Source organism: Papilio xuthus, unplaced genomic scaffold, assembly GCF_000836235.2.
Source record: "Papilio xuthus unplaced genomic scaffold, Pxut_1.1 DF824888.1, whole genome shotgun sequence".
NCBI classification, from domain to species: domain Eukaryota; kingdom Metazoa; phylum Arthropoda; class Insecta; order Lepidoptera; family Papilionidae; genus Papilio; species Papilio xuthus.
The window spans coordinates 3,525,099-3,541,464 of record NW_013533761.1 but is presented as its reverse complement, the minus strand read 5'-3'; the positions used below and the strand labels follow the sequence as shown (position 1 = coordinate 3,541,464).

General features: G+C 31.6%; 1 protein-coding gene across 3 annotated transcripts in view; it reads left to right on the top strand.

Moving 5' to 3' along the window:
• Positions 1–16,366, top strand: part of LOC106127195 (uncharacterized) — a 36,369-nt gene that overhangs the window by 14,236 nt on the left and 5,767 nt on the right. The window lies entirely within an intron of this gene.

Genomic DNA, 16,366 nt, shown 5'->3' with positions numbered 1-16,366 from the left:
AAATCACACTGCTACTTGTCTATAAATGCATTTAACCTTTAATAAGAAACATCAATGTACCTGATGTTATTTATGAATTTTGTTATTTATTTTCTCTAAGAAATTTTGTAATTTTTTAAACGTTTTTTTTTATAACATAAGGTGGCAAACGAGCGTGCGGACACCAGAAATCGATGAGATAGAGAAGTGACCGTTGCCCATAGACATACGCAATTGCATATGCGTTGCCTACCTTTAATCGACGGAGGAGAGGATGCACAGAAAGAAAATATTTACCCTTCCCATGCATCCTCTCATCCGGAAAGTCCACTTCCACTTCCCATCCTATCCTTATAAGAAAAAGGTTGGGAAGGGAAAGAGGACTAAATTAGGCCTTCGGGACCCACACTCATCAGACGAAACGCAGAATTGCTTCCACTTCATGCCTGTCTTCTGTGTGGTCGTGGTATTTCACCGGGCGAGCCAGGCCAATTATTTTTTGAAAATTTTACTTTTTTATTACTTTATCTCTGTCTATCATCTCGTTTCTTCAATCTTTTTCATCGTCCTCCTCAAATAATTCCCAATTAGTTACATTGAATTAGTAGGAATCGTGAATTTTCTACTACAAAATAATCTGTAGAAACAGAAGGCCTTAGCATCCACTTGTGGGCAATTTTTAAATGTATAAACATCATAAAGTTTTAAAGTAACTCCATCAATAACATATTAAGCAATAAATATTCTCTGAAGTAGAGACACCCTCTTGATTTGAATGCTCGCCTCAGTGATCTCTCTCGTATAATTGGTATAAAAACTTTTTTGTATTCAAATTTTAACCTTAAAGCGAACGCCATAAGTGTGACATTTAGATTTATTACTTAATTTTACTTTTAAAAATTGCACATAGATTAAAAGAGACTTTAACTCAAATGAAATAAAGTCTATAATCCTGATTATTTAATCTGTGATAATACGCGGATTCCAATTGGTAGTCGGATGTCACTTACAAAGGATTATCTTACCTTTTTCGTGGTACAATGGACAATGAATTGTCTCAGTTTTGAAGGTTTACTAAATGCTTGGGTGAAAAACGCTCTTAAAGTATAAAAATCGATGTATTTTATAAAAAAAAAATTGAAGAAATCAATTTTGGCTAAAAATATGATTTAGTACCTTCCACTTATTATTTAGGTTACTTACTATGTATTGAAATGTTTATAAAGCATATCATCCCTGGTATTTAGTGGATTTTGGACTCGGAAAACCACGATAAGTCATTATTAAGTACGTCTGTTGATTAATATTGATTGACTTTTTACTTATCTAATTTACACTTGTAAAAAAAAACAACCAAAAAAAGATATCCGCAAAGGTATATAAATGTCGTCATTTCAAAAATTTCCTTTTTATTTTGTTATTGATTGATACTCTGTGACATTTTATTCAACACTTAAAACGTCATGTATCGTTTTAAGTGGCCTCATATTTATGACACACAATATGTCGTGCATCTGACAGTATGACAATAACATGATAATACTTTGCATTGCAAAAAAAACATCATCAATCCAGTGTCTTACTAATATTATAAATGGGATTGTTTAAATGGAACAGCTGCATGGAACTCGCTGAAATTTGACATAGATGTAGAACATATTCTGGTAGAAAATATAAGTTAATAATTAAGTTTTAATTCCACGCGGACGGAGACGCGGGCTATAGCTAGTTTATTTATAAAATAGCTGTCGTCAGCGGCTCCGTCTGGGTGGAATTAAAAAAAAAACTTAAGTAGCCTATGTGTTCTTCCAGAATATGTTTTACATCTATGCTAAATTTTATAAAGATCCGTTGAGCTGTTCCGGAGAGACCTTCTAACAAACATCCATCTATTTAAACTTTCGCATTTATAATATTAGTAGGAAGTAGGATAAATGAGTTTACTCAAAGGAATTGTGCTTTGTTGTAATTAAATTAACTCTTCCTCAAAATGCTTATATGTAAAAAATCTTTGCAGTAAATAAATATAACAGATTCAATGATACTATCAAAGTAAGAGCAAAATGTGTTGTACATCCATTTAAAAAAAAATGTATTTTAAAGCTTTCCTCTAAGCTTTAATTTATTAGGTGTCAAATCGACATGATGACTGTCACTGACTATACTAATAGGATTAAGAAAAACATAAAAATTGGGTTGTTCATGACAATTGAATTATAAAAAAGTCTACGGCGGATCAGATGCGATGTGTTTCAGTGGACCAACTTATTGTTTTTTTGATTTCTGATTGTTTTAATTTAATTTAAACACTTGATAAATTATAGTAATGATTATCAACTACTGTGCCCTGACCCCCTTAATATAGGATAAACTCGAAGCCCTTCGGTGGGGATGTACGATGACTACTCGATTTAAACCTTCATAGTTCTAGATCAATAGATATTTTTGTTTTAGACATATCTATGACTAACATATGTGTACAGCTATTCTGGAACTTTTGGCGACTTCTGGTGGGGAATCTTATCTTACTAATATTATTAATGTGAATGTATGGATGTATGTATGTTTGTTACTAGGTACCTCCAGAATAGCCCATCGGACCCTGACTTAGCATAGAGGTAGAAAAGAGTCTGGTAGAACACATAAGCTACTAATTAAGTTTTTTTTAACTTCCGCTTACGGTGTCCCTGATAATATAATTAATATTTGTTTGTAGCTTTTAAGTACCACTTAGTTTAAGACCTTATTGTTTTTTAAGTTTGTCCACGCACGATTGTGCCCTATCCATTAATGCCCTGATATATGCGAAGGTCTAACACATGACAGGTAAATAGTGGGGTTCGATTTCCTCGTGTCGTAGCACGCGTACTTACCACAAAAACAACGCGCTTCTCAGAAGGTGATTCATTAAACCTCTATGTACGTGATCGCACTTTTACAATGTTCTTTGATTTATACTCGAGGACAAAAAAAGTGTGTCACATACAATATTGATTTTTTGTGACGTCATATTGCTGTTTGTATTATAGTTAAAATGATACATTTTTTTCTACATAACACATTTGTATTAGGCTTGACATATTGGAAAAGTTGTTTTTCTAGGTTAGGATTTTTTTCAAACAGTGCTCAGTTTTTATTGTAAAGCTGACATCGATCGTTTTAAAATCATATTTAATCATTATTTATGAAGATTTTTTCAGAGATATTCCGTTGCTAGGCAAATATTTAGATAAAAAAAAACTTGTAACATGTTACAATGTGGATTGTTATTTATTATTTTATATTAAGAAACTGTCAACAAGATAGTTAAGTGATTGCACAGATTATATTCGTATCTATGAACAAGATGCTTTACAAAATACTTAATATTCTTGAGAAAAAAAAATTGAAGACGTTAAATAAATTATAGAACCAGTATTATATTAATAAAGACTTACTCATCCTATTCTTTTATAAAACCGGTTGATTTTAATACATTTTTATTATATTGAGAATTATTTACAAACTAGCTTTTACCCGCGACTCCATTTGTACAAAAAAAAACAATAAGTAGCCAAGCTATGTCCTACATCTTTGCCCAAAAGAATCCTTCAGCGAGATTAATGCAGCCGTTCTCGAGATACATCTGAACATTCGCATCTATATACTCGTATATATAAAAAAAAAATTGTGATAGTTACACTATTTATAACTCAAGAACGGCTTTACCGATATGGTTGTAAATTGGTGAGGAGGTAGCTTAGAGCCAGGACGCAGACATAGGATATTTATTCATTTTTTTTAGAATTTATGCCTTGAAGAGCTGCTTTTTATTTAACTTAGTAATAATATAAATGCGAATGTTTAGATGGATGTGATGTGGTTGGATGGATGGGTGTTTGAAGATATCTCTAAAACGGCTCAAGGGTACTCGATTAAATTTGCCATACGTATAGAACATAGTCTGAAAGAACACATAAGCTACACTAATTAAGTTTTTTATATACACACGCGGACGGAGTCGCGGGCGACAGCTAGTTTATAATATTAGTAAGATTTCGCGATTTCGTAAATTAGCTACGACATAAAGCATTATTATCTCTTACATTTTTTTTGCCACAACAATTAAGTGGTATTTATTTTTATTACAAAGTAACAAATTACGTTAATATTCTAAGCATTAATTGTATTTCTTTATTAAAACAACTAATAGAATATATTATATTTAGAGATAAAATGTTAGCAAAAGTTATGGCTTATTTTAGTCGTACACAAGTGATGTATGACAGTTCTATATTTTTTCTCAAGTTACCTTGGGTTTCTGAGACCAGGATCTATCTATGTCTAAAACATATCGTCACCCCTGTCATTATCTTTGACACAGTGATGTCAACATGTTTTAAACGGGGATTTTGATATTAGAAACCCACAGTCAGTCTAGAAAGTTCGTTCAAAGATTAGCAAATCTATTTCCATGTTATAGACCTTTATTTATTTAAAAAATAAACATTTCTCCTCTAAAATAATTTGAAATGTTTACCTATTTTTTTGCGTTTTCCTTATTAATAATAAGTATTCCGATCAGTAATGGAATAATGAGAATTTAACAAATAAACATAAGAATGTTTTGTCATGTTTTGATTAAAACTAATTTTAGTGTCAACGACACGTGACATTTTAATTTAACCTTCCCAACGTCCTTAAGTCGTCACCAACTACGAAACTTAAAGGTCACCATACACAGATTGCTTCAAGCAGTGTGTACCGACAACTTCTAACGGTTATAACACTCGCTTCTTTTTTGCCAAATACTGCAAACAGTGGTCCGTGTATGGCAAACGTCAAATGGTGAACGCCCAATACCGTGAACGTTAAGGTGTATGGTGGCGCGCCGCACGCACCGAACGCACAGATTAAACGGATTTGCTTTGTATTTCGATGCGAGTGAAGCGGACTAGGATGATAGACCCTTCCGCCGCGGGCCAATGGACACGTACCTTAAGCAGTCTGTGTATAAAATCCCCAATTTTAGTATAAAAATCCTGTCGTAGTTTATGATATCCCGCAGCGTTTGTGCAATTGATATTCAGTTCGCATAAGAAGCGCATTCGTTTAAAATTATTGCATTGGCGATCACATTTGTATGTAAACGACTATTTTATATGCATTTGTTTAATACATTGTATCTTGATTTACTCTATAAACAATTGTTTTTGAGGTTAGAGTCCGATGGTGTAATGCTCATCTTATATTTATTTAATACTAGCTGTTGCCCGCGACACCGTCCGCGAAGGATTAATTAAACTAAAATAGTAGCTGTAACTAATCTGTAAGTGACCTTTAATACTATGTTCTACATCCGCGCCAAATTTCAGCGAGATCATTAAACCGTTTTGGAGATTCTAACATCCATCCATCCATCTGTACATCCAAACAATCCAAATATGTGTATGTAATATAAAAAAAATATTTTGTAATTACATACAGACACTTAAATTTTATTTATCTGTAAGGATTCATATGTTATTTTACATAAATCCATAACAAATACGCAAGCTCAGTTAAAAGCCGATTACTCAAATTAAGATGTTTCTATTCAATGCATTGTATATTATATTTTATTGCATAATATTATGAGTTTAACATTTGATTTGAATCGGCAATTGTAATACTTTTTATGAAGGTCAGTGTGCGTCTAAATTCATTGTTTAGATTTTGGTAAAACAACTTTCACTCTCTCGTCCCAAGATACACAAACATACAGATACAAAAAATACGATACACAGATTAAAAAATTATCTGATATACATACGACTAGATTAATTAAGGCCACATGCTAGTAAATTAGTAGTAATCAAAGACGTTTTAGACGAAGAGAGTGATTTTTTTTATTAATTTTTTATTTTTTTGAGCCAGATAAAAATTTTACATTTTTCTTTCACATCTTCGTAAAAACGTAAAATAAATTTCATTGTATTTTACGTTTATATTCTGTGGTCAGTTGTTAGGCGTTTTGTCACTTCAACGACGGACAAATAATGTTTCTTGTCGGTTAACGAACTCACGGATTTATTGTCTTTGCAGTACCGAAACATCCAGACAAAACACATAAATTTTGTATATGTTTTTACGTCTGTCTTTAATGAACAGTAATCTCCCGTAAGCTGAATGTTTGAACCGATTTTGGCGAATAAAAATCATTGGATTCGTATTTTTTCCTGAAGTGTTTGTTTTAAAGTTGTTAGTAGACCTTATTTTTTTTTCTAAGTTCAAAAATGAAACTTAAGTAAGTGGTTAGTAAAATATTTAAAAATAACTTTCGTAGAAATAGAGACGTTTGAAATATAAATATTTGTTAAGGTTTTTGACCGATGCTGAATATTTGCCGGACAAATGCGAGAAACAAGATCCATAATTGTATTTACATTAACATAAGAAAAGGCTAAATTTACGAAAACTGTCAGGCGTCGTGTTTTATTTGGATATGTTTTAAATAACAAAACAAACACGAACATGAAATATGTGCTGATATTTTTTATATTTTTTTTGTAATTTTTTTTTCCATTATTTTTTTTTTAGTTTTTAGAAATTAGGTACTGAATTAGATTAAATGAAAACTCAACTTTTGTCTAAAAATATTTTGAATATAAAATTAATTACTACTAGAAAAAAAATAATGTATTATAATTTAACAAGGGTATACGCTAACAAGAAGAACTATTATTGCACGAATGGACGATGTGTGATTAACAAAACCAAAAATTCTCTTAATTTGAGTCATAAGTAATTTTAAACAATCATCTTAACACCTTTGGCATCTAAAATTTCGTGACCATAGGATAAAAAAACAAACTGTCAATTAGCATTAAAAAATTTTTACAGTTCTCATTATGAATTGGAAATTTGACGCTATCTCATATATAAAGATATATTAAAAATATTTTAATTTATTAAGTTCAACTCAATAAAAAAAAAAATTAACACTAAAAAAATTTTTTTTTGTTTGTGGACTGGATCGAAATGATTTAGAAATTAGAATTTAGCTTTTACTTTTAGTACTTTTACTTTTTAGTAAATATGATTTAAAAATAACATTATGTTTGAGTTATGTAAGTTTGTTTTTATAATACAATTAAATATTTCGATTCAATAAATATATTTTTATTTAATTTATTCCACTCAAGAAACATAAATATTTAGATAAAGGACTTTTTAATAAGTGACACCGGGTGACCTTTACTTGTCAATAATGGTACATTGTTTTCAACGCGATTATCAAACTTGTTCTGACTATTCAGATTTTTTTCTTACATTTTTTAAAAAGTAAAAATGATAATTTATTCTTCATTTTTTTCATTCTAAGAGAAATTTTTTATATCATAAGGTGGCCGCTCGCTCGTTTGCCACCTTATGATATAAAAAAAAAAGAAATGTGAGAACTGTATTTGTATAAATTCATGGCGCCTATTTATTGTAAAAACATATGGCCGTAGTACATCGTAAAGTATTTATACGATTCTTTTTACGAAACATATTTTTATAATAACTTATTTTTTTTAAAGTCAGGACAATCTGTCAAATAAATACCGCGAAATCGTCAGCACAAAAAACGAGCTGTATCAAGCATCAAGAATTCAATTAAACAAAAGAAAACGGATTAAAGTAGGGCTTCCACTTCCGGTTAGCACGACGTAACGAATATTCAGGCTTAACAAGTCACTGTATACGTTGATTTTTCTTCGACAGCTAAGGATTAAGGATGAACGTCTTTTCTTCCGTCTTCCACCAAAGAGTCAAAGAGTGGTCGTAGTTATTTTTTCGTCAGTTATTTTTTGACAGTTGGCAGCCCTAATTAAAAGTCGAATACTGGGCATAACAAAGTATACACTAAATAAGGAAGTGATAACTTCAAAAGGGGGCGCGTCGATCGGAATTTTATATGACTAGAGTTAAATATACTGGATCAACCAGTCTTGATACTTTGGATGCAGCTGCCTGATCTAGTTTGTCAGTTGGAATTACATCGTTAACACTACGAGTGTATTTACTTTTTTGTATTACTTCAGATTTTTACCTTAACCTTTTGGTACTGACTTTATCATTTTTTGTTTCTATATCACATGAATATTGGCATGTTGATAACCTAGACATGTCGTGTAACTAAATGTCTAACAATTTAAAGTTCCAAATTATAATTTTATTTAAATTATAATCATCACGAATTTATATCTAATATAGTCTATAAATAAATGGATCGAGCAATACTTTCAGATATTAGTTATTCGGTTCCTGTATTCGCATTGCTTAATAATGGACTAAAGATCGTTTTGAATAAGTCTGCTTATAAACTAAGGGTGTTGCGTTCGTATAAATAAATATAATTATCACTAAACTACTCGATTCTATTTAGTTTTAGTAACATTATAAATGCGAAAGTTTAGACGTAGGGATGGATGGATGTTTGTTAGAATGTATCTCCAAAACAGCTGCATGAAGCTCGCTGAAATTTAGCATAGATGTAGACCATAATCTGGAAGAATACATAGGCTACTAATTAAGTATTTTATTCCGCGCGGACAGAGACGCGGTCTACACTAGTCTGTAGGACAAGAACAGCATTTTTTTAAATACAGTCGTAAGAATCATAATTGCAATTACATTTGACAATTATAAATTATGTAAATGTTTATAGTACGCAAATGCATAAAAGTATTTGTGTAAATGTGACAAAACGATTGGACATTCTCTTGTTATGTCCAGTTGGCGGGAAACGTAAGAGGCGAGCCCCCGCGTTTCTCGAATGCCAAGGGCGCTATACCAGTCTGTAGTGCATAAACATCGCTTGTAATTAACTCGGTCGCTACACTACTACTAAGGATTTTTGGTTTGGGTCGATGATTACGATAATCATTACTCGATTTTTAAATTCAAAAGAAGTAAAAAAAAATAACTGTACTTATATTTTACTAATATTTTAAATACGAATGTTTAGATGGATGGATGGATGTTTGAAGGTATCTCCGGATCGGTTAAACGAATCTAACTGAAATTTGGTAAAGACGCAGATAGCCTGGTCATATTATACTCTATATACAAAGTTTTTTTTTTAATTACTCGAAAAGCAAATAACATTATTATGTATGTAAATGCTAGAAGCTAATCGCGTAGTTTCTTTGGCACAACCCTAACTGCAGCAAGTTATAATATTCACACTACGCAAATCATATTCACATGTCAACCTGTGGCATAAACCGCCTTCCGACAACACAAACTATCCAATGTATTGTCGCGATCAAAATGGCGGATAAAACCCGCTAAAAGGAAATATCAAGAAAGTTTGACATCATACATTAGTGATTTTATTTCCACATTTTTGCTAAGATAACGTTACATTTCCGTTTTCCCAAAATTGTGTACTAAACGAGGTAAGGAAAGAGCTCTTACCAAATACAGATAGTTAATTTTAGCAAACAAACGAAGTCTTTGTTATGCCAATATACTAAAAATGCAATAGAATCAAAGATCTTTAGCACTGAGACCTTTAATTCTATTTACCATAGACTAGATGTCGCTGGGAACTTTGTCTACGTATAAATAAAAAAATTGTTCCAAATTTCATTTTGATCTGTTCAGCTGCTACGGTTACACACGTCCATAGTTACAAACTCCGGAGTTTGCATTTATTTGTTTGTATTTATTGAAAGAAATAAACATCGTACAACCACGTTCATTGTAATACAATATCGTAGTACATTGGAGCACGAACAGGATTTGTATCGACGTCGAATGTTTATGATGCCGCTCGTGTTAACTTGATAGACCATTTAGTATGGCCAAGGTTTACGACTAACTGAATACAACTTACAGTAAAATGTACCACAGTATAAACATGTCAGTGAACTTTACTGGTACATCGTCATTTGTTTTTTACCTAAAGTTGCCAGAGAGTTGACTGGAAATAAAAAAACATTTAGATTAAAAAAGAAAATAATTTGGTAATTAATTTTATTTAATTAAAAATGGTTATTTTGAAAAAAACTTTAATAGATAGGTATATGCTATCGCGGACTTTTATTTAGCAAATTTAAAGAGCTACAATTTGTTCATACGACATTTTTACGTAGGTCCTATAGTTTAGCCTACGTAAGCGAAGAAAGCAAAAAAGTCCAAAATGATGCTAACGCATTTTCAATTTAAACTCAAAATCTACTAAACTTCTAGTCAGTTTAAAAATTAATAAAAAAAATGGGACCCATCTGCAAGTAAAACCTTTCGATCAAAAAAAAATCAAAATCGAAGCACCAGGGACGGAGTTACGCTGTAACACACATAAAAAACATACAGACGAACTGAAAACCTTCTTTTTGAAGTCGGTTAAAAAGGACAAAAATCACACTTTTCATTATTAAATTGATCAGCAAATCATGAAAGAAACTGGTTAAGATGAAATCGATAACTTTAACACAACGTAAACATGAGATATCAATTTATGATATTTCGTTACACAATAAATTAATTTAACCGTCGACGATAAGCATCAATGTTTCAACACATGTCGTCGCTAATTGACAACGTGAATGGAGTTTCCTTGTTTTAAATATTTAAAGTAATGATATATCGCTGCGACTCCATTGACAGTTTTGTCGTGAAAACTGTATACAATCTACCAATTATCCGACTTTTCATCGAGGATTTTGTCAAATGATGGAATATTCCCTTGATGTGATAATTATTTTGACATTTAACGAGTTGAACTTATCACTGAATGAAAACATCTTTCCTTGTACGTAACTTTTCGATACATTTGGCTAACGATTTTGTATTCGAGTTTGATAAATTCGATAGAAATGTTATTGTGTTTATGACTTCAGTCTGCGTGGAATTAACAAAAACTAAATAGCCTTAGTATTCTTCTAAACTATGTTCGAAAACTATGCCAAATTTCTTCAAGATTCGTTGAGCCGTCTCGGAGATACCTTCCAACCACCCACCACCCACTCCACCCATCCATCTAAACATGTTCATTTATATAATTAGTAAGATAATAGTAAGTTTCAGGATTATTTTACAATTTATTGCACATAATAGCGATAGAATATTCGCTTTAGTTTATACATAAAGTTGAGTATTAAGTTGCCTGATAAAATTCTTTCTTTGAATTTAAGTAACATATTCTTGCTTTTAAATTAATTTTGTTTAAACCAGATTAAGCTCGACATACAAAAGACGTTAATTACACTTCCGAAGTACACAACAGATGAAATAAAAAAGTATTTTTTACATTGGCAGCAATCAATCTGTCGGATACTGTCGGAGTAAATAATTAACATTCGCCCGGATCATGTGAAGTAGCCTTTACAACGGCTTAATTCAATTTTAAACCATAATTAATGTTGGTGAAAAACAGTTGCGAAACGCGGTTTTTTCCAAATAACAAGGAAAATTATGTTTACAATTGTTTCATGATTCAGATAAAAGTCAAACGAAATGCTAAATGTTTGCATTGACGAGTTATTTGTCAGGATAATGTTAATATGTATAATTGTTTATTTTTAATATTATCTGTGCGTCAATTTCAATGTCAAAGATGTATTGTGTTGGTAAGACAGCGTGGTGAGTGAAAAATGACTCGGCAATTTTCAACCAGTTTGTAACTTGCTACCATTCGCATATTTTTTTTAATCATTTTACAACAAGCAAGAGTTAAAAATATAATTTCCGATTTTTATTTCATTTTCTTAAAACCTGACAATTACTGATTGAAACTGAAGCAGACGTAGAATATTTTCTTCTCATAAGTAGAGAAACGAGTGGACATCTGAATTCGTCGAAATAGCGAAACTTTGCCCATAGACATCCACAATTGCAGATGCGTTGCCTTTTAATCGACGGAGGAGGGGACACACGAAACGCGGGATTGCTTCCACATCACGCTTGTCTTTTGTCTGTAAAAAAACATTATGCTAACAAGACCTAGGACAAAAAAAGGTACTTAAGGAAAAAATATTGTTTTAAATTAAATTGTTATCGTAACATTTCCATGTATCGAAGGCAGAGAGATACTGAGAATAAGTTGCGGTAAATTAACAAAAAATAAAATTGGCTGTATAATAAGCGGGATTCTAGATAACAAGCTCGGAGAAGTTTTGCATGTTTTCTGTATTATTTGTGTGTTTTTCCACTGTAGGTCACTATTTCGCTTAATTGTGTTTGACTTCTGGTATCTTGTATTGAAACATGTTTTGTCCCTTCTTCAACAAGAATGTCCTCTATTGAAGTAACAAGAATAAAACATATTCTCATCCTTCGTTGACAATATTTTTTGTTCCCTACGGTGTTAATTATAATGAAATTGTTATGTCTCGACGAGAGCGTTCAAATAGCAGTATTGAAATGCCCAAGTGCTTTGCTTTACTTTTCTACTATGAAGCTCGTATTTTTATGTTCGGAAACACACTCTGCTGTGAAACACGCTCTGATTTGTAACACGCGCTGCTGTGAAACACGCTCTGATGTAAAACACGCTCTGATGTAAAACACGCTCTAGTGTGAAACACGCTCTACTGTGAAACTCGCATAAAGAGGAAATATATTGGTATCCATAGTAATATAGTATGTTAATGTATGTATAGAAGATTAATTACTTTGTATTCCTATCGTTCAGGAAATCAGATATTGAATTTAAGAAAAAGCCGGTTGATATTTAAGTAAGCGTCGTGCTGTCGGCAACATTTAATTATAGCAAATAGTGATAAATGTACCGCCGCCGTTTTCGTTTGTAAGCGATAATTCTATAGGAAACTGTTTAATGAACGGTCTTGCATGTTCTTAATTAATAAGTTTCTTGAAAATTATTTTTTTTTACAATTCGTGTAACGACAAAACGTTCTCACTACTTTTTTGCTTTTATTATTAATAGAATGTAAGGAATTGAAATAAAAATGGATTTTTTAATAAATAAAAACTACTTACGATGTAAAAAAATATTTGAAATTTATTGTGACGAAAGGTCTGTTGTTGTTACATTCATGGATTTTTTTTATTTTAGTAAATAATTTCTTAATTTTTTTCGTCAAATATTCCTCATAACTGTCATATGTATAATGACCAGACGTTAGCACTATTAACCCCATTCCATTTCCTGCGGAACAGGGAGCCATTAGCAACGGTACACGACGATAATCAAGTCCACGTTGATACGAATAATTTGCATAGAAATTCTTTTATACGTTCATTGTAACAAATCTCATGGGTCATTAAAAACTGTGAAGAGTTTTATATCTTAAAGATTGAGGTGGAAGATTAGAATCACATCTTTATATCTCATATTTTTTATGCAAACAGTATTTATGGTAAGATTCTGAAACTCTCCCAACAAATCTCAACTCAATAAAAAAAATGGATTTGTCTGAATGATCGTATTTATATTTTTTCCGCTTGAATATACATTTGAGAACAATATAAATCACCTTATATTTTCTGATTACGTAATCAATAATTAGGTGTTAAAGGTGGAGTGACTGATGGCTGTCAAGGCCGTACGACTGTTGACCCAGACGCCCACCACGCAGTCGTCGTCGGTCGTAACCCTGGGCGGCGGATTAAAGGTTAAACTTTTGGCGATTCACAAAATAGTAAAAGAAAAATGAAATATCAAAACTAATACTCTGCAACCCCGTAATTATAGTGACTTTTTTGTTGATTCGACGACGATAATTTGAGGCATAAATAAATTTCTTAATATTTAACATTTCCAATGCCGCCGATTCTATATTTCAACTCAAATACGACCACACTGAAGGGCTCAAGCCTACTCTAAGCATGTCTAAGATATTCTCTGCACTTCACATTAATACGTAAAATCGAAGCGGCTCGCTACAGTTGTTAACTTAGGCCAAACCAATACGGTGTCATCATTTAACCATCGACATATCAAAGTCAATTTTATTTTATGGCCTATAAAGTAACTATTTACGTGTCAACAATGGTATTAAGACATTAACATGGGTATTATATTCTCCATTCAATGCAAACGATACGCAAAAGCATTTGCGGATTACATGCATACTTATTGATGACTGAGTAATAAAGATCCGTGATGATTGCTTCTTAAAAAACTATAATAACTAAGTATTACATGACGTTTATTAGAATAAAATGTATGAGGATAAATGTTATTTATTTTAATAAACCTAATATATTATATAAACATTCAACATGTAATTGCAAATAAAATCATTAGGAACGAATTTACTCTTCTTTTTGGGTAACTTAAAAAGACAAATATCAAGTTATTAATTAGGGATGTGATGAATATTGTTATATTATAAATTAATAAACCCTTCAATTAGCAATACTACGTAACTACAACCAAAGAGTTAACTATTGCTTCGTAGTTTCGTAGAAGATTAAGTTTAAGCAGTCCAAGTTATGTATAAAAGTTGTGTAAGAAGAACCTAATAACTAACCGTAAGAACGTCGGATAAATGTACATCATCATCATCAGCTCAGTATACGTCTCCACCGATGGGCTCGGAGTCTACACTAAGTTAAGGGTGACTAGGCCATAGTCAGCCACGCTGGCCAAGTACGGGTTGGTTGACTTTACACATATCTTTGAATTTCTTCTCAGACATGTGCAGGTTGCATCACGATGTTTTCCTTCACCGTAAGAACGTCGGATAAATGTACATATGTAAATCAGAAATCGAAAAACACATTGGTACATGGCGGGATTCGAACCCAGGACTTGCAGATTGCAAGTCGAGTGCTTGACCCCTGAGCCACCGACGCTTTTAAAATCAACTGCAGCGAAACAATATCAACAAATGCAATCTTATAAATTTGAATTTAAAATTATGTCCCTATCAAAATACATTCCATTGTGAGTATAATTAAATCAACATCAGACTCAGCGAATAAGGAAAATAGACGCAGAATTTATATTAAAAAGAAAAAAGATAGTATTTGCAAGTAAAGTAAAATGCTAAAAATTATCAAAGTATTTATTAGTATGCGATATACAATAATTTAACTTACATTTAAAGCTTAGCTTCAAAACATTGGACAAAAAGATTTCATCAATTACTCGTGGTAAAAAGAAAATGATTGTGTTTTGGCAGAATTAAATGTAACAGCTATAAAAAGTTATGCCAATTTAAAAAGCTATAAAAAATGTAATTTATTGCTCACACTAGTGTCTGATTCCACTAAAGATGTGTTCTTTATTTTTGTCACATGTGTTTATTTTTCTTTTTAATTTGCATAGCTTCATCATAGCTACTTATTCGATCATAAATAACCTCCTTATATGATTCAATACAAAAGCCAAACAAAAAATAACTAGCTGTTAAATATGATTACATTTTTAAAAAAGTAAAATTCCTCGACGCTTTATTAAGAGTTTAATTACAAAATGTTGGATAGTAATGGATTAAACTGTGAGATATTGACCAATTAAAATGAAATTGGTACTAAAGGTCATCGTTCACAGGGCGAGTTGATTATTATAAAAGGAAGTGACACACGGGAGTGCTTCGCCAACTGGAATGTTTAAAAAATGCATAAATTTCAATGTTATTGCCGTTTCTGCTAAATTTTATGGCCATAAACTATCATATTTCTTATAATACCGTTTGGACGATTGGCACAAAATGTGTGGACTCGATTTTAAATTATTTCCAAAATAACACACTTAAGATACATTAAAGCTACGTAACTTTTAAACCAAAGACGGGCTCTCAGTACCGTCACCGTCAGCTAAAATACTCGTTAGTAAAATTATGTCAGACACTGAAAAAAGTGGAAGTAATAATAAAGACTGATTTCCAATATATTCCAGTCAAAAAGGTCCATAATGTGTACGTAATTTCTAACTAATATTATAATAATAATATTTTAAATTCGAATGTTTAGATGGACGGATGGATGCTTGTTTGTAGGTATCTCCAGAACATCTGTACAAAACAGTTTGGAAGAACACATAGGCTACTAATTATGTTTCTATTTGATTCTGCGCGAACTGATCTCGGGCGATAGCTAGTGTATTAGTCAATCCGCTATTGGTCCAAAATTGGTGACCTTAAATCATACCATATTACTAATAAATATTACGATTAAAATTTCAAATCGTTGATAATCGTTATCAGATGGGTTATAAATTTACAATTTCTAGACACAACTAACGCTTTTCGATTACCATATTTACATTTCGAATAGATCATAATTTGCTAGATTTGCATCTTTAAAATGTGTTAAATTGTAAAAATAACTGTCTATTATTTATTTATAATAGTTAATAATAGACAGTTACTTTTGTAATGTATCTATTTTTAAGGTTTCCGTTAAAATTGATTAGTACTTTTAGATATTGTTACTAAGAATGCTTTTGCACGAATGGCGCACTTTC